The following is a 19,877-nucleotide window of genomic DNA, read 5'->3' as shown; positions in this document are numbered from 1 at the left end:
TTTCGGATTCTATTCCCGCTGTGTCTCCTGCTTTGCCTGATGACGTCAAACTTGCTGCCACACCGTCGGCGCACGAGCCACAACATTCGGTCGAGGTGGTGTTGACATCCCCCCCGACACAGGCATCACAACATGTTGACGACACTTCGGTGCAGCCAGCTGTTTGTCGGAAAATCGCTCCTAGTACTGCGCGCTCCGCTTCAGCGGATTCCAAACCTCTCTCTCCACCTCCTCCACATCCAATCCCTACACCTTCTGATGCCGGTGCCGATGTTCCTGATGCTGTTTTCCCCTTGTTGGCTCCTTCTTCTGATTCCTCTTGCCCTGCTAATCCTTCGGATGCCTTGGTTGACGTGCCTGATCTCGAACCCCCCACTCCACCTGCTCTTGAAACTGGTGTGCATCAGATACGCCGTCGGGTGAAAGTGCCCCCCAATCTTCACGCGGTGCGGAAAAAACACAAGCATGCAAAGGATGACTCTGATTCCGTTGATTCCGGGCAATCACCCTCTGCCATGTCTGATGTTGATGATATGGATGTAGTTGCTTCTAATGTGGTGTAATTAGGGTTCGTTTTCTCTTTTTTGGTTGATGTTGCAGGCGTACACGTTTATTACCTTAAATATAAATAGCATTCAATCTGCTCTGAAGTTAGCGTCTCTGCAGCAGTTTATTTATGACTCTGCAGCTGATGTTGTTTTCCTGCAGGAAGTCTCCGTTGCACACCTGTTTGTTCCTGGCTTTCGCACTATTATAAATTTTGCGCCTGAGTTTTCCACAGGTACTGCCTTACTAATTCGTGACGGTATCCCCGTTACCGAAATTGAGCTCTTAGACTCGGGAAGGGGTATTGGTTGTCGGTTGTTTGACACAACCTTGGTTAATATTTACGCCCCCTCTGGTTCCAGCAAACGGCAGGAAAGGTCTCGTTTTTATAAAGAGGATTTGATTTATCTTTTACGCAAAAATCCTGCGACTTTGATATTGGGGGGTGATTTTAATTGTGTATTACAAGCTAAGGACCAATCCCCTCATTTTAATTATTGTTTCGAGCTACATTCTCTTGTACGTCAACTACGACTACGCGATGCGTGGGAGGTTAAACACCCCACTTTAGTTAAATTTACATTTTTTACTGCCACCTCTAGTAGTCGCCTTGACCGACTGTATATTTCTGATCCCCTTAGTGCTTCTGTTTTAAATGTAGATGTTATTCCAGCCAGTTTTACGGATCATTGTGCCCTTGCGGTTATAATTAATTTGGAGCGTCAGCCTCTTAAACTTTATCGGCCGCTGTGGAAATTAAATGTCTCCTTGCTCGATGACCCTGACATCGAACCTCTAATACAGACGGCTTGGGACATGTGTTTACGTTCTCTGCGATACTCTCCGTCAAAGCTTCACTGGTGGATCCACTGTGCGAAGCCAAAACTACGTCGCACTTTAATGTCCTACAGTTATCAAAGAGCGCGAGATCTGAAACTGACTTTTGAGTATTATTATTCGGTGCTTCGCGAACTTTATGATACGTCTAGAATGACATGTGCCCACCTTTCTGAGATTCGGAAAATTAAAGCGAAGCTCCTTAGTCTTAAACGACTGCAGATGGAAGGTTTGAAGCTTAAATCTAAACCACCGTCCATCTTAGCACATGAAATGACTTCTATGTACCATCTGTTTCGTCACCAAAAGAACCGTCGACGTGTATTGATTGACGGTCTTATGGCAGCTGATGGGCGCCGGCTTACCTTACAGAATCAAATAACCCATGAACTTACCTGCTACTATGAGACCTTATATGCTGTGGCTGATTCTGATGCGGTTGATAAAGACGAGATTTTAACTGCTATCCCATCAGTTTTAACAGAGGACCATAATACGGAATTTTTAGCTCCTTTTACTGCAGACGAAATTTCAGCTTTTATTGCTTGTTCCCCATCTCACAAATCTCCTGGTCCGGATGGCCTTCCTAAGGAGTTTTTTGTTCGCTTTTGGACTATTATAGGGCCTGTTTTTACGGATATAGTAAATGAAATTTTGAATGGTGGCTCAATTCCAGCCGATTTCAAGAGAGGTACGGTAGTCCTGATACCGAAAGCTGCTGGTTTGAAGACAGCTAGTGACTTTCGTCCTTTAACCCTTTTAAATTTTGATTATAAGACGGCTGCTAGGGCTGTTAATGCACGTCTATCCCTCTTGCTTACACCTGTGATAACTCCTTGTCAAAGCTGCTTTCCGGGGCGCTCCATCTTGACGCCTCTGGCGGGGTATCATGATATTGTGTCGATTGTCGCTGTCACCAATATTTCCTGTGCGCTTTTATTTGTTGATTTTAGTAAGGCTTTTGATCGTGTGTCCCATTCGTTTTTAGAGCTTCTGCTGCGCCGCCTCGGTTTTAATGAAAAGGCGCTGCTGGTACTTAAGAATATGACGACTGGCATTTCTGCTAAGATTGACATTAATGGCCAGCTGACGAAGGTCATTGATATTAAACGTGGCGTCCCGCAAGGTAGCCCTTTATCCATGACCCTTTATGCTCTCTCCCTTCAACCACTCCTCACACGTCTCAACTCGACACTTCGTGGTCTTACGATCTCTGGGGTTACCCAGACAGCAACAGCTTATGCTGATGATTTGGTTGTTTTGCTTCGTTCCGCCGCAGAAGTGCCGCTGTTGAAAATGGAACTAGATAAATTTTCTGCAGCCTCAGGTTCTCGTATTAACCACCGTAAAAGCAAACTCCTGAATTTGCGGGGCTTTGAACGTGTGGTTATTCCGTGGGTTATGGCTGTTGAACACCATACTCATTTAGGTATCTATCTTGAACGGTGTCCTCTTCGTATGGCTGCAAAAAATTGGCAAGTGGCCATTTCCAAGCTTCAAGGTGTTTTATTCGAACACTCATGGCGCTCGATACCGCTACTGCAAAAAAAGCGTGTATTAGACACTTATGTTTTATGTAAAGTATATTACGTTGCTCAGTTGTTTCCGCTTCCCCGAATGCAGGGTGCAAAAATGGTCCAGCTTATTAACAGATATATTTGGCGGGGGCACATTTTTAAATTACGTTGTGATGTTTTTACGAAGCCGCGTCTTGAGGGCGGCTTGTCGTTCACCGATGTCCGTGTCAAGGCTGCTGCCCTTTATGTTAAGCGAACCCTCCATCTTTTATTTTCTGAGTCCCCGACTGTTACTTCGCGATTACTCCATGTCGTTCGTCCTGCGAGCTTGTCACCGCCTATTAACGTAGGGTCTCTAAATGCGAAGCTACGACATGTTCGGGACTTCTACATTGAGATTAGTTACCTGGATCTCCACTTACAACGTCGTCCTGTTTTTACTACGCGAACACTGCTTGCCAAATGGCACAGGTCTTTTTCTTCCAACCCGATTGTTTTGCAGTATCCCCGTTTTAATTGGCGTAACATATGGACGAATATTAGCTTACCCGTTCATTCAGCAACTGTTGCCTCCCTATGGTATAAGGTGGTTAATCAGCTGATTCCTACGAACGAACGACTTCATCGTATAGGTTTATGTGTCTCTCCGCTTTGTCAAACGTGTGGTTGTGTTGATACGCTCCCACACCGATTTACCTGCGTTGAGCGTCTTCGCATGTGGTACTGGCTGCGCCGACAACTGGCGTTACTCACCAGGAGTTCGGAATCGGCATTTACAACTGATATCCTCTGCTGGCCGGACACGGTTTTTTATCCCCGGACAAAGAACAACACCATTATGTGGCTTCTTGGCCGTTACATTTTTGCAGTGGTTGATGGTGATGGTATTTCCGATTTTATTTCGTTTATTGGTTACATGCTTCATGAGTACTGGACGCAAAAATCTTTCCCACATCTTAAGAGGGACTTTGCGAATATGCTTAGTATTGTTTTCGAAAAGCAGGGGATTGGTTAAGTTTCCACTTCTATTGATCATTCCTGCGCCAGATGCATTAATGGCACCGGTATAGGGGCATACTGATCTCACTTCATGATACGGAAGACATTCTCGCTAGTTCTTAGTTCTTTTGCCTTCCTGCCAAGCTTTTACCTGTTTGGATAGACGACGCATCATCACCCCGTGTCCACATATAAGTATCATAGGAATCTGAACCAAGGACAATTACTACGTCTTGGTGCGACTGTGCTTCAGTGCAGGGAGGAGGAGACGTCATGGCCAGGCCTCGGGATTCGACCCCTGCCCAACACGCCTCCACCGAGCTGCCCTGGGTCATTACTATGGTATGGAAAACAAACATCAAAAAAGTGGTTAGGATCCCTGGCTTTCACGCAAAACAAGTGGTAGAGCAGTCAAAAAAAGTGGTTAAAAAAAGTGGTGGGAAAAAAATGATTAAGGCGTAAAAAAAAAGTAGTTCAAAGAAAATGGATAAGGCATAAAAAAAAAGAAAAAAGTGGTTAAGGCGAAAAAAAAAGTGGTAAAAAAAAATAAAATGAAAGTGCAGCGGTTCTCGGCTGTTCATTGGAGTTAAGAACTGAAAAAAAAAAAAAAAAAAAAGTGGTCTAAGACGCCAGACTCAAGGAACGACCTTGGCTGCAGTAGCAGATAGAGCCTTCTGGTCCTCGAATGAGGGCGTGGGTTCGAATCCCACTCCTGACACAGATTTTGTCGCTTCACTGGAGCACCCCGAATATCATTGAGATCCTTTGTAATGTGCAACAGCACGATACTGGCCGTGTTCTCCTAAGTGAAATCAAAAGTTTGCATCAAACAGAAGCGCACCTACGGCACCAAATTGTTTCTTCGGTAGTGTGAGCTACAAACAGAGAGTGTTGGTTGTAAATACGGCTTTCCCCTCGTGAGGATACTTCCGCGCCACAGCCGCAAACATGTCAAAAGGGACACTTGTGGTATGAAAACGACTCTTGTCTAGAGATGCAGAGTGCTAACGACAGTGTGAGGAAACAGTGCAGGCTGACCAGTACATCATCTGTACAATAATAGTCACTGATGAAATACAGAGAACACGAAATAAATTCATATACTCAAAGTATTACTTTATGGAGATTACAACGTGACCAATACTTGAGATATTACTCGACAGATAGACCTCTGCATTCTGTCTAATCTCTGATGTCTTTAACAGACGACTTAGTTTCGAACAAAATGTATTGATTGCTGTGATTATTTGGATTTGAGAAACTCTTTTGGTGGTACATTCTGCGCTATATTTGTGCGGCTGCGTCTGGCGAACGTCTAACGGGTGCAGAACTCATGCCTGCGTACTGTGACAACGTGGATGCGACTACAACATCAACTGCAAGTACTCTAATAGAACAAACGAGGAGTATCAAATCAAGTGTCAGGATGGCCGAGCGGTCTAAGGCGCCAGACTCAAGGAACGACCTTGGCTGCAGTAGCAGCTAGAGCCTTCTGGTCCTCGAATGAGGGCGTGGGTTCGAATCCCACTCCTGACACAGATTTTGTCGCTTCACTGGAGCACCCCGAATATCGTTGAGATCCTTTGTAATGTGCAACAGCACGATACTGGCCGTGTTCTCCTAAGTGAAATCAAAAGTTTGCATCAAACAGAAGCTCACCTACGGCACCAAATTGTTTCTTCGGTAGTGTGAGCTACAAACAGAGAGTGTTGGTTGTAAATACGGCTTTCCCCTCGTGAGGATACTTCCGCGCCACAGCCGCAAACACGTCAAAAGGGACACTTGTGGTATGAAAACGACTCTTGTCTAGAGATGCAGAGTGCTAACGACAGTGTGAGGAAACAGTGCAGGCTGACCAGTACATCATCTGTACAATAATAGTCACTGATGAAATACAGAGAACACGAAATAAATTCATATACTCAAAGTATTACTTTATGGAGATTACAACGTGACCAATACTTGAGATATTACTCGACAGATAGACCTCTGCATTCTGTCTAATCTCTGATGTCTTTAACAGACGACTTAGTTTCGAACAAAATGTATTGATTGCTGTGATTATTTGGATTTCAGAAACTCTTTTGGTGGTACATTCTGCGCTATATTTGTGCGGCTGCGTCTGGCGAACGTCTAACGGGTGCAGAACTCATGCCTGCGTACTGTGACAACGTGGATGCGACTACAACATCAACTGCAAGTACTCTAATAGAACAAACGAGGAGTATCAAATCAAGTGTCAGGATGGCCGAGCGGTCTAAGGCGCCAGACTCAAGGAACGACCTTGGCTGCAGTAGCAGCTAGAGCCTTCTGGTCCTCGAATGAGGGCGTGGGTTCGAATCCCACTCCTGACACAGATTTTGTCGCTTCACTGGAGCACCCTGAATATCATTGAGATCCTTTGTAATGTGCAACAGCACGATACTGGCCGTGTTCTCCTAAGTGAAATCAAAAGTTTGCATCAAACAGAAGCGCACCTACGGCACCAAATTGTTTCTTCGGTAGTGTGAGCTACAAACAGAGAGTGTTGGTTGTAAATACGGCTTTCCCCTCGTGAGGATACTTCCGCGCCACAGCCGCAAACACGTCAAAAGGGACACTTGTGGTATGAAAACGACTCTTGTCTAGAGATGCAGAGTGCTAACGACAGTGTGAGGAAACAGTGCAGGCTGACCAGTACATCATCTGTACAATAATAGTCACTGATGAAATACAGAGAACACGAAATAAATTCATATACTCAAAGTATTACTTTATGGAGATTACAACGTGACCAATACTTGAGATATTACTCGACAGATAGACCTCTGCATTCTGTCTAATCTCTGATGTCTTTAACAGACGACTTAGTTTCGAACAAAATGTATTGATTGCTGTGATTATTTGGATTTGAGAAACTCTTTTGGTGGTACATTCTGCGCTATATTTGTGCGGCTGCGTCTGGCGAACGTCTAACGGGTGCAGAACTCATGCCTGCGTACTGTGACAACGTGGATGCGACTACAACATCAACTGCAAGTACTCTAATAGAACAAACGAGGAGTATCAAATCAAGTGTCAGGATGGCCGAGCGGTCAGTCGCGCTTGAGACACGGAGCTATTCGGACGTGCTGAGAGCGCTGTTAACCGGTGTGTTTACGAGTTGTGATATTCTGTTGTTTCTACTTTCTGTTGGACGTGCAGTGATTGTTTTCCGTTAATTGTGGTGAAGTTTCTAACCCTTTTCGCTGTTATTATTTAGCGGCCTTGACCGCTTGTAAATTTCTGCTATGGCCAGGTTATTTCCCAGGAAAAGTACCCTCCGCTTTGAATTTGAAAAGTCAACCCGTCACGTACAACCGTCGTCACTGGAAATTCATGATTGGATAGTGGACGTTATTGGTATCAATTCTGATCAGGTGCACACTGCGTATTACGACATGGAGCAGTATTGTTTTTTTGTCAAATTACTGAACCCTGTGTTGCTGGATAAGATACTCATGAAGCATGGCGGGCGAGTTGAGTTCCGACATCGGGATAACTCTGTAAGTACCGTTACCGTTACTAATGCCGATGTAGAATATAAACATGTACGTATTTTTAATCTGCCCCCGGAAGTTGAAAATTGTTATTTGAAAGATGTGCTAAGCAAGTATGGGGATGTCAAACAGATTCGTAATGAACGCTGGTCTAGCCAGCATCGCCTGCAGTGTTTCAGTGGTGTTCGGTCAGTAGATATGCATGTGAAGGTCAATATTCCTTCCCATATTATGGTTTGCGAATACAGGGTTCAAGTTACGTACTCTGGTCAAACTTTGACGTGTCACATCTGCAATGAGAGTGGCCACATGCGTCAAGATTGTCCCAAACGGGTTTTCGTCTTAAAAAATTCCTTACAGCAACGGAACCGGTTAACGCTCGCGGAGATTATTACCGATAATCAAGCGGCAGAAATTGCTACAGCCGGTGGTGCATCTGCGTTGCATGAACCGGAAGTCGTGCGCATTGAGGAATTTCCAACCCTGCCTCGGCAAAGTACGGTCGAACCGACACTTGCGACCGGAGACACTGCTACCAACAAACGGCGTAGGACTTGTGACGGTAGTAGTTCTGAGGACGAAGCCCACAGTACACCAGAATCAAAGAGACAAGACTCGCAGGAACGTAGATCTGATACTAAGTTCTTAAAAGGTCCCGTTCTAGTAGACGATTTTTCCTCTGGCATGTCACATAGTGACATTTCAGCTGCTGTCGCGGCGTCGCAGGGTACGGATGGTCGGCCCTCCGACCAACCACAGCACCAGGTTCCGGTGGACCGACCGACATGTGAACAGCAGATCGCTGCAGGGGCTCACCACGGCGTAGACAGTTGTGATAGTAAACAGACCACACCTTTGGATGAGGATGCCGGACAGCCAACGGCGGCGGCTCGCGACACGGCAACACAACAGGAATGTTGTCATAACACGGAACGCGAACATAAACAGCAGTCGGTGTCGGAAACTGTCAACAAACCACTTCATGTGGAGTTTGATGACAAACGTGTTGATGGCGAAAGTACTTCCGCAGCTGGTTTGCCGCCGGAGGACACGCCGCGAGTGATTCCGGCCGTAGTGTCGGGACCGTCGTCGGCCGTTGACATTCCCCACGACCCGCCCACGCCGCCGTCTGCCGAGATGGCTCATAGTGGGCGCCGCAGGAACAGAATCCAACCAAATGTGAACGTTGTCCGAAAGAAAACTAAGAATAAAGATGCCGGGGGGAAACACAACGAGCATGACTTGGCTTTACAACCGGATACACAAATGGACTGGCATGACGATCCGACCGTTGGCGATGATTAATTCATCCCCCTTCCTGCATAGGTCTCAGTATGTCACAGGCTTATAAAATAACAACGTTAAATGTTAACAAGATCCGATCCGACGTCAAGGTACGTGCTCTACAACAATATCTTTACGAGTCGGATACAGACGTCGCCCTTTTACAAGAGGTGGCCTTGCAGCAAATAAACCTTACCGGTTTTGTTGCAATAATCAATTCTTCCCCGGAAACGAACGTGGGGACTGCCGTCTTAATTAGGGAAGGTATTCCAGTTGCCAACATTGAAAGATTAGAATCCGGTCGAGGACTGAGTGTCAATATTTTTGGCGTCACTGTTATTAATTTGTACGCGCCTTCCGGGAGTACTCGTAGAGCTGACAGAGCACGCTTTTATAAGGAAGATATCATTTATTTACTGCGGAACAATCCTACGCAGCTGATCATTGGAGGTGATTTTAATTGTGTATTGTCCAGAAAAGATCAGACACCGAATTTTAATTATTCACCTGATTTAAACCGTCTTGTTTATGATCTTAAACTCAAGGACGCCTGGGAAGCTCGGTACCCTACTTTAGTGAGGTACACACACATCGTTGGAAACTCCTGTAGCAGGATCGACAGGATTTATGTGTCTGATAATTTAACAACTAACTTATTAACTGTAGAAACTATTCCTACCAGCTTCTCAGACCACAGTGGCGTGGTTGCGTGTATCAACTTACAACAACAGCCCACGCGCTGGTTTAAAAATCAGTGGCATCTTAATCTTGCATTATTAACCGACTCAGATCTGGAGGAGGCCGTAAGGCATGCTTGGGACCAGTGCCTCCGCACTATTCATGCCTTCCCTAGCATTATAGAATGGTGGACCTATAAAGCGAAGCCCAAACTGCGCAGGGTTCTTATGTCCCTTGGTATTGAACGGGCTACTGGAATTCGCAGGACAATGGAATTTTATTACTCCGTATTAAGAGATTTGTATGACAGAGAGGATGCCACGGCTACTAGAATAGGGGAAATTCAGAGAATCAAAGCTAAATTAATCAGTCTGAAACGGGAGCAGTTAGAAGGACTAACGGTTCGATCCAAAGTTAAATCAGTACGCGCAGACGAAATGGTGGCCTTGTATCACCTTGTCAAGCACGCGAAGAATAGAAGGAGGGCTTTCATTGATGAACTTAAACTCGAAGATGGCACGATGGTCACAAATCAACGCGATATCGTCAGAGAACTTTACAGCTACTTTGTCAGGACTTATACTTCAAACGCTCCCCATGCAGACAGCGCTTCTCAACTCCTTGAAGTTCTTTCTTCGAGGATAACTGCAGACGAAAGTGACAGTCTTTCTTCGGGTTTCAGTCACGAAGACGTTTTCGACATCATCTGCAGTTCCCCTACTAACAAGTCCCCTGGGCCTGACGGTCTTCCCATTGAATTTTATAAAAAGTTCTGGCACATACTAGGAGAGAAGATCACAGACATGGTGAACGAGGTCTTGCAGGGGCAGTCTGTTCCAGGAGAGTTTAAGGAATGTAAAATTGTTCTCCTCCCTAAGACCAGAGGTGGAAAATCTGTAACCAATCTTCGGCCGATATCACTACTGAATTCCGATTACAAGATTGTAGCTCGTGCAGTTAAGATGAGGCTTCTGCCGCTCACTTCCAACCTACTTTGCAAACAGCAAACATGTGCTTTTCGGCGGACTATCCTGCAAACGGTCGCCTTTTATAGGGATATTATTGCGCTAGCTGACGCCAGCAACGTAAGATGTGGTCTGCTCTTTCTTGATTTTTTTAAGGCATTTGATCTTGTCAATCACTCGTACCTACTAGAGACACTGCGGCGCTTGGGCTTCTTACCGTCCGCGATCGCAATGATAAAGAATGTGGCCATCGGAATCACTGCAAAAATTTCGGTAAATTCGCAACTCACGCAACGGCTCCTAATCGACAGAGGTGTCCCTCAGGGCAGCCCGTTGTCGATGTTGCTGTTCGTCATTTCGCTCGAGCCGCTCCTCACGCACCTGCAGGCGAAGCTTAGTGGTTTAACGATCTCAGGAGTGAAGTCCGTAACAGGAGCTTATGCGGATGATGTTGGGATTGTTATCAGAGATGAGTCTGACGTCACTGAGCTTGAAGCTGTCCTCAAGACCTACTGTCAGGCGTCTGGAGCACACATAAATGAACAGAAAAGCAAGTTTTTAAATCTGCGAGGCCTTGATCGTCTTCCAATTTCATGTGCCACACACGTCAGTGAACTTAAAGCTCTAGGGATAGTGTTGAAGGCGTCAACATTAAACATGACGGCAGCGAACTGGAGGGATGTGGCTCACAAAATCAACGGTGCAGTAATTGATAACTACCACAGAAGTCTGAACCAATTTGACAGAATTTCATTGATTAATACGTGTGTTTTATCTAAGGCCTTCTACACGGCGCAGGTTCTTCCTCTTCCTGCAGGAGTGGCTCAAAATATCATGTCAAAAGTTACGAAATTTCTATGGAAAGGCGAGATCTTTCGTGTATCTGCACGAACAGCAGCGCTACACCCTACGCATGGAGGGATGGGATTGGTTGACATACGGAGCAAAGCACTGGCTCTGTACGTGTCACGTACGGCGGAAATCATACAGAAGGAACCTCATGGTCTTACGGCACAGTTATTTCATGCTGTCCGGCCACACAGTCTTGAACCTCCGCTGAATGTTCAACCTATTTGTTACCGGCTTAAACATATCAGAGAGTATTATCTCGAGTATAGCTACCTTAGTCACCTGTTACGGCAAACTCAGTCTTTAACGGCAAAAGCAATTTTGGCGGAAAGGAGGGAACACGAAAGCCAGAATCCGATTGTTAACAAATATAGTGGAGTAAAATGGGATACAGTATGGCGAAACGTTGGTTCCACTGTTTTGAGCTCGGATGCTCGTACTGCGTGGTACAAAGCAGTCAATAATATAATAAGTACCAATGAGCGACTCCACCGGATAGGACTGAGTGCTACCGACCTCTGTCTTCACTGCGACCTCCTAGATACCGTGCTGCACAGATGCACCTGTGGGGAACGTCTCCACAACTGGAACTGGATTCAGGAACAAGTCGCACTTCTCACTCGCAGTGTTCCCGGAAATGTCCAGGCGATGATGATCTATCGACCTGATTTTAAGTTTTACCCACAGACGAAAAATAACGCTGTGATCTGGTTACTGGGTAATTATTCTAGTTATATCTTTAACAAACTTGGCGATGATGATCCTGTCCAATTCAAAATGCATATGGCAATCGAATTTCACAAAACACTTCAATACAAGAATCATGGCAAGAACTTTGGAAATATGCTTAAAATTGTCTTCGAGAAAATGGGAATAGGGTAGTGTACCGGGTATGTGGGGGTGAATTGGGACACGGAGCACCTGTAGTGCCGCGAAGAGGCCCCACTGCTTCTGCGCCGTGTCCTGACTTCAGCCACTGCGCCTCGGTACCTCCCTCCAATGGTGAACATGGATCAGCGGAATACACTTGGATCCGAGATGAGACACAATAATGTTTATTCTTTCTTCTTGAAAAAATTTGTTCACGGTGCTCCCCAAAGGAGGGGATTTGTTTATTTTTTCTTTAAAAAAAATAAAGACAAAAAAATACAAAAAAAATTTCAAAAAAGTAAACATAAAGAAAAATTAACAAACACTTTAAAAACAATTGCAAAAATAAAACATAGAACAAGTATAGGACAATTATCAACTAATAATGGGAAAATATTTAATAGAGCTGTAAAAAAAAAAATGGTGTAACGGTTAGCACTCTGGACTCTGAAAAAAATTAAAAAAAAAAAAAAAGCGGTCTAAGGCGCCAGACTCAAGGAACGACCTTGGCTGCAGTAGCAGCTAGAGCCTTCTGGTCCTCGAATGAGGGCGTGGGTTCGAATCCCACTCCTGACACAGATTTTGTCGCTTCACTGGAGCACCCCGAATATCATTGAGATCCTTTGTAATGTGCAACAGCACGATACTGGCCGTGTTCTCTTAAGTGAAATCAAAAGTTTGCATCAAACAGAAGCGCACCTACGGCACCAAATTGTTTCTTCGGTAGTGTGAGCTACAAACAGAGAGTGGTGGTTGTAAATACGGCTTTCCCCTCGTGAGGATACTTCCGCGCCACAGCCGCAAACACGTCAAAAGGGACACTTGTGGTATGAAAACGACTCTTGTCTAGAGATGCAGAGTGCTAACGACAGTGTGAGGAAACAGTGCAGGCTGACCAGTACATCATCTGTACAATAATAGTCACTGATGAAATACAGAGAACACGAAATAAATTCATATACTCAAAGTATTACTTTATGGAGATTACAACGTGACCAATACTTGAGATATTACTCGACAGATAGACCTCTGCATTCTGTCTAATCTCTGATGTCTTTAACAGACGACTTAGTTTTCGAACAAAATGTATTGATTGCTGTGATTATTTGGATTTGAGAAACTCTTTTGGTGGTACATTCTGCGCTATATTTGTGCGGCTGCGTCTGGCGAACGTCTAACGGGTGCAGAACTCATGCCTGCGTACTGTGACAACGTGGATGCGACTACAACATCAACTGCAAGTACTCTAATAGAACAAACGAGGAGTATCAAATCAAGTGTCAGGATGGCCGAGCGGTCTAAGGCGCCAGACTCAAGGAACGACCTTGGCTGCAGTAGCAGCTAGAGCCTTCTGGTCCTCGAATGAGGGCGTGGGTTCGAATCCCACTCCTGACACAGATTTTGTCGCTTCACTGGAGCACCCCGAATATCATTGAGATCCTTTGTAATGTGCAACAGCACGATACTGGCCGTGTTCTCCTAAGTGAAATCAAAAGTTTGCATCAAACAGAAGCGCACCTACGGCACCAAATTGTTTCTTCGGTAGTGTGAGCTACAAACAGAGAGTGTTGGTTGTAAATACGGCTTTCCCCTCGTGAGGATACTTCCGCGCCACAGCCGCAAACACGTCAAAAGGGACACTTGTGGTATGAAAACGACTCTTGTCTAGAGATGCAGAGTGCTAACGACAGTGTGAGGAAACAGTGCAGGCTGACCAGAACATCATCTGTACAATAATAGTCACTGATGAAATACAGAGAACACGAAATAAATTCATATACTCAAAGTATTACTTTATGGAGATTACAACGTGACCAATACTTGAGATATTACTCGACAGATAGACCTCTGCATTCTGTCTAATCTCTGATGTCTTTAACAGACGACTTAGTTTCGAACGAAATGTATTGATTGCTGTGATTATTTGGATTTGAGAAACTCTTTTGGTGGTACATTCTGCGCTATATTTGTGCGGCTGCGTCTGGCGAACGTCTAACGGGTGCAGAACTCATGCCTGCGTACTGTGACAACGTGGATGCGACTACAACATCAACTGCAAGTACTCTAATAGAACAAACGAGGAGTATCAAATCAAGTGTCAGGATGGCCGAGCGGTCTGCAGTCGGGCTTGAGAAGCCGTGCGGCGCGGACGTGCTGTTTACGTCCTAGCCGCGACCAGCAGCTTAGCGGAGTCGGTGAGTGTTGTGCTAGTGGCGCAGCGTCCATCGTACATAGGAAACGTTCACATGGCTCATTCATTACGAAAGTCGACAGTAAAGTTCACATTCGAGAACCGCTTTGCCCGACCAAAAGCGCTTGAAGTTGAACGTTTTTTGAGAGAGGTGGTGAAATTAGATCCGAACGATCTATTTGGTATTCATCTTTTGATAGTGGCAAGTGTTGTGTATGTGAAACTTATCAATGACGATTGCTGTGACCGACTGATTCGATCGTCGGGAGGCTCTTATAAGTTCCTTCACTGCGATGGCAATGTAGGGACAGTCCTTGTAGAACCAGCGGGGATTGGAATCAGAACGGTCCGTGTCTTTGAATTACCATTTGAGGTGACTGCCCACCAAGTAACTTCGGCCCTGTAACAGTATGGGACGGTCCTCGCCCATACGGAGGAGAAGTGGTTGAGCTCTGAGACTTACCCTGTTCTTAATGGTGTACGTCAAGTGAGAATCGACCTTCAGAAGCATATCCCCTCCTATGTATACGTTTGTGGCTGCAGAGCGATCGTCATGTATGATGGACAACCTCGTACATGCTCTGGTTGTGGAAAGGAAGGTCACGTTCGATCGGAGTGTTTACAACGACGAATTGCACAATTGCCGGTGGGCGCGAACCTCGATCCGCAGCGGTTCCAAGTTTGGCCTCTTACGTATGTCGCGGCTGCGCGAGGAGCTGTGGTGCCATTCCCCGCTGTTCCCGATCCTCCCGCTGCATCACAGGAGTCGCCCATGCCGCCGGATGCCCCGGTGGTCGACCAGTCTGTGCGGCCGGCGTCAGACGCCCCCAGTCCGGATGTCTCCGAGCGTGTGGAACCTCCGCGGACGGAAGTGATGGAAGTGGTATCTGACGTGACGCCCGAGAGGGGAGCGGACTCCGAAACACCTAGTGTGGGACAGTCTCTACCTTCAGACGTTGAGGAATCCCATACTTCACGGCACCAACAAAAGAAGCGCAGGAAACAACGTATCGCGCCCCCAGATGCCGGCGAAGCAGCTCGCCCATATCGTGAAAAAGCAACACGGATTGCACAAACGCAGCGCGGCACTCCGGCGACGAGTTCTGCAACAGACCAGGCCCCTACGCAGCGAGAGGCAAGTCCCCCAGGTCACTGTGGCGTTGACGCCAGCAGTGTGACCCCCATGGATGTGAGTACGACGCGACCCCTTGAACCATGTGATGAGCTGGATCGAAAACTTCCGAACATGCACCGCACCGCCCCTGTGCATGATGAAGTAAATTGGGCTCATGATGTTGAGTTAGACGCTCAGGATGTTGGAACGACGGACCAACCACTGGCCGTGGACGATACCCATGGTACCATGGGTAACGCATTACGACCAGGTTCAAGTGAGCCGGTCGACGGCTCGGAGGAAGGACAGCGAACCTAAAAGCTGATAGTGTCGCAGAGTTGTGCCCAATGAACCCTCAACAGGCGTATCGCATAGCGACAATCAACATTAATAAAATCAGCAGTGCTCGTAAACTGCAGCTTCTCAGTGACATGTTACGAGCAGCGGAAGTCGATATCGCCCTGTTACAGGAGGTCAGGGAGTCGGATCTCCAGTCCTTGCGCACATATACCGCACATGTCCATCCAGGTACCGCGCACGAACTGGGCACCGCCATCTTAACCAAAGAGGGTCTCGAAGTTACGGACGTTGCGTTTCTACCATCGGCGAGAGGTACAGCGCTTACGCTCGCTGGCGTCCGCATTATCAATGTCTACGCTCCATCTGGCTCAAGCAATAGAGGCGCCCGCTCCGAATTCTATAGGACTGACATAATGCCCCTGTTCGCGGGCAGGTACGATCACGTCGTTTTCGGCGGTGACTTCAACTGCGTGCTGTCACCCCGCGACCAGACGCCGAACTACAACACATGCCCGGAGCTCTCTGCCGTTATACGTGACATGGCCTTGCAGGACACATGGACCTGCCTCCATGGAGACGCGCCGGGGTTCACGTACTTTACGGCTACGTCAGCGAGCCGCCTGGACCGCATATATACGTCGCGCGAGCTTCGTCTCCGTCTTCAGCAGTCGGAACTCTGGCCGACGATCTTTTCAGATCATTTGGCGTATATCTGCACCATCACTCTGGCGCGCCAGGCAACCTATCGCGGTAGAGGATTGTGGAAATTGAATGTCGCTGTTCTGCAGGAACGTGATTGCCGTGTACAAGTCACCGACACCTGGACGAAATGCTTACGTCGCACTTACGCCTATCAGTCGGTGCTCCTCTGGTGGATACATTGCGCCAAACCGGCCTTGAGGAGGACACTAATGAACTACTCCCGCGATAGGATGCAATGGTACAATACCACGGTGGAATTTTACTTTAGTGTCCTCCGTGACTTGTACAACCGTCCCGCACAACGACCGGTTCGTCTTGTAGAAATCAACCGCGTCAAAGCCAAACTGTTGCATCTCATGCGCCACAAGATTGAAGGCACCGTCATTCGAGCACGACTGGGATATGAGGTCGCGCACGAACGACCCTCATTGCACCACGTGGTAGGGGAAAAGCGGCAGTATACAAGGAAACTCATCACGGCACTTCGGACGGTGGACGGCCAGCGGTTAACTACACAGGCCGAGATTAAAAAAGGTTTCGTGGATTACTATGCCAGTCTGTACTCGCAGAAGACACCAGAACGAGAGGCACTTAATGACATACTCACGGCACTGCCGCGCCGACTCGATCGCGCCACTGTCGATGCACTGCAGGAAGAGGTGACGGAAGAGGAAGTGGCGACGGCCTTGGCAAAGGGTCGCAAGAATAAATCGCCTGGACCCGATGGACTGCCTATAGAATTCTACAGAGAATTTCAAAGTATCCTAACGCCGATGTTGCGACAGTTGTGCCAGGAGCTACTCAATCCTGAAGTGGCAGTCCCTCGCGAATTTACGCAGGGAATAATCATTCCAGTCCCGAAGACATCGTCCGGATACTCTGTGCATCAGTTCCGACCGATAACACTGCTTAACAGTGATTACAAACTCTTTGCACGACTCCTGGCCCTTCGCTTCCGGCCGGCCCTTACACAGTTAACGGGAAAAGACCAGACTGGAGTCGGTGACAATCGCGCTATTCATATGGCGTTATGTGACTACCGTGATCTGATAGCCATCGCAGATGCGTGTAGAATGCAGGGTGCCATGCTTGCGGTCGGCTTAGAAAAAGCCTTTGATGCAGTCGGCCATGACTTTCTCCGCGAAACAATGACGGCGATGTGGTTTCCACAACGGCTCATTGCGTCTGTCTTGCGGCTTCTACATGGATCAGAGTCAATGGTCTTAGTAAACGGACTTTTAGCAGGTCCCGTACAGATACACTGCTCTGTAAGACAGGGGTGTCCCCTCTCCATGAGCTTGTTTGCCCTCGCGATTGAGCCGCTGTTGGTTTCACTCCACACAACGCTACGGGGCGTCATTGTGCGAGATGATAAATTTGTGTACCGGGCTTACGCGGATGATGTCGTCATCGTAGTACGTTCGAACGCAGAGGTTGACATGGCAATAGCTCTGATTGAGAGATATGGCAAAGCGGCTGGTGCACAACTCAACAGGCGGAAATCGGGAATTATGCACATTGGACGCGGGTTACCCGCGCAACCAGAAACCCGCATTAAGGTGCTTACAGAGATGAAATGTTTGGGAGTAACGTACACTCAGAATATGCGCCGCACGATCGCTCTCAACTACAAACGCCTCTTGCACAATATCCGCGCCAGTATCCGCCTACACACCTTACGGTCCCTCGATGCGCTGCAAAAGGTAGACTTCATAAACACCTACCTGGTGTCGAAGATTATATATATAGCGCGAATATTTCCCATGCCGCGGGCGACAGCGGACAGACTCCAGGCAGTCTTCGGCCATTACGTGAACCAAGGCCATCTCTTTAAAATAAGTAAAGCGACGCTCACTCTCCCGCTGACAGCTGGCGGCCTCGGACTCATCAATGTATACGTCAAGGCCTTGGCGTTGTTCGTGCGACTGACGCTATGGCATTGGAAACGCGACCATAACCGGCTGATCTCCTTCCTCCTGACGGAAATCGTGCCACCCAACCTGGACCCGCCGATCGATATTCACCACATCCCACCAGCCTTGTGCCACTGCCGTACATTTCTGCTCGACTACAGTTACCTGCGGAAGATGCTACGTATTGACGACCTGCCCGCAGTTCGGAGTGTGTACGGCACCCTCATGTTGAGACAGCGACGAAATGTGGTCGAAAGCAAATATCCCCGGTACGACTGGACTGCGGTCTGGTGCAATATCCACCCCCCTAACTTACCGACGGCGGCGCGGGCCACGTGGTACTATTACGTGAATCGTAAATACCCAACGCAGACACGTCTGAACCAGATTCATCTCGCGGCATCGCCGCTGTGCCCGACGTGCCAACTGCAAGATACGGACCTCCACCGGCTCGTTTGTGGGGCGGCAAAGGAAGTGTGGCAACTGCTTTGTCGCCTATTGGCCTTCATCCAACGCACGGCGCCGCACGCCATTTCATTGATGTCCCTACTCTGCCCTGATGATAACCCGTACCCACGAACGAAGAGACACGCAGTACATTGGTTAATGGGGGTAACTGTGTACTACCTATTCAGCACGTCGGATCATGACGTTGGCGAGTACAGATCATTCTTGGAGAACCAACACGCTCTACTGAAGCGAACACAGACATACCGGAAACATTATGCCAATTTTCTTATTAAGGTGTTTGAAGACTTTCTGGTGAACCGTTGACGATAGGCATGAGCAGTTAGTCTATCTATCGCTGTATGGAGATGGTGGTATCTACACATGTCAAAATTGTGTGCGGATACAACAAGAATCCATGCATCTTAAAAAAAAAAAAAAAAAAGGACTTCTCCGAATTCACCGGTTATAAATTTGCATCGAGAAGACGGCCTAGCGTCCGGAAGGTCGGAAAGTCTATCTCCTTACTGTCCCCAGTGGACATGTGTTCCGGAAGGGAACCATATGATTTTGGCCCAGGAGGGGCATCTTCATTTTGATGTTAAAAAAAAAAACAAAAAAAAAATTAAATAAATAAATAAATAAATAACAAAAAAAGTGGTTAAGGCGTAAAAACAATCAAATAAAAAAAAAGTGGTTAAGGCGAAAAAAAAAAAGTGGCGCAATTGGTTAGCGCACGGTACTTATAAGGCAGTAGCCGTGAGCAATGCCGGGGTTGTGAGTTCGAGCCTCACCTGGGGCATACTTTTATTTCGTAGCAGCTGTCTCTGACAGCATCAGGAGGCTACATTTCGGATGTATCAGCTATGTCAGCAAGATAAATGTGCATTATATGCGCCCGTTGCGTCTTCCTCGGTAGTGGTTATTAAAAAAAAAAAAAAGCGGTCTAAGGCGCCAGACTCAAGGAACGACCTTGGCTGCAGTAGCAGCTAGAGCCTTCTGGTCCTCGAATGAGGGCGTGGGTTCGAATCCCACTCCTGACACAGATTTTGTCGCTTCACTGGAGCACCCCGAATATCATTGAGATCCTTTGTAATGTGCAACAGCACGATACTGGCCGTGTTCTCCTAAGTGAAATCAAAAGTTT

At 47.1% G+C, this 19,877-nt stretch overlaps 3 non-coding genes across 3 annotated transcripts; all 3 read left to right on the top strand.

Annotated features, from left to right (window-relative positions):
- Positions 1-5,319: 5,319 nt before the first annotated feature.
- Trnal-caa (transfer RNA leucine (anticodon CAA)) lies at positions 5,320-5,435 on the top strand. The gene is made up of 2 exons: positions 5,320-5,357; positions 5,390-5,435. It is a non-coding gene; the product is annotated as a tRNA-Leu (tRNA).
- A 702-nt stretch (positions 5,436-6,137) lies between these two features.
- Positions 6,138-6,253, top strand: Trnal-caa (transfer RNA leucine (anticodon CAA)). The gene is made up of 2 exons: positions 6,138-6,175; positions 6,208-6,253. It is a non-coding gene; the product is annotated as a tRNA-Leu (tRNA).
- A 7,089-nt stretch (positions 6,254-13,342) lies between these two features.
- On the top strand, positions 13,343-13,458 carry Trnal-caa (transfer RNA leucine (anticodon CAA)). The gene is made up of 2 exons: positions 13,343-13,380; positions 13,413-13,458. It is a non-coding gene; the product is annotated as a tRNA-Leu (tRNA).
- Positions 13,459-19,877: the final 6,419 nt, after the last annotated feature.

Source organism: Schistocerca nitens, unplaced genomic scaffold (genome assembly GCF_023898315.1).
Source record: "Schistocerca nitens isolate TAMUIC-IGC-003100 unplaced genomic scaffold, iqSchNite1.1 HiC_scaffold_191, whole genome shotgun sequence".
Taxonomy (NCBI): Eukaryota; Metazoa; Arthropoda; class Insecta; order Orthoptera; family Acrididae; genus Schistocerca; species Schistocerca nitens.
This window is presented reverse-complemented; position numbering and strand designations above follow the sequence as displayed.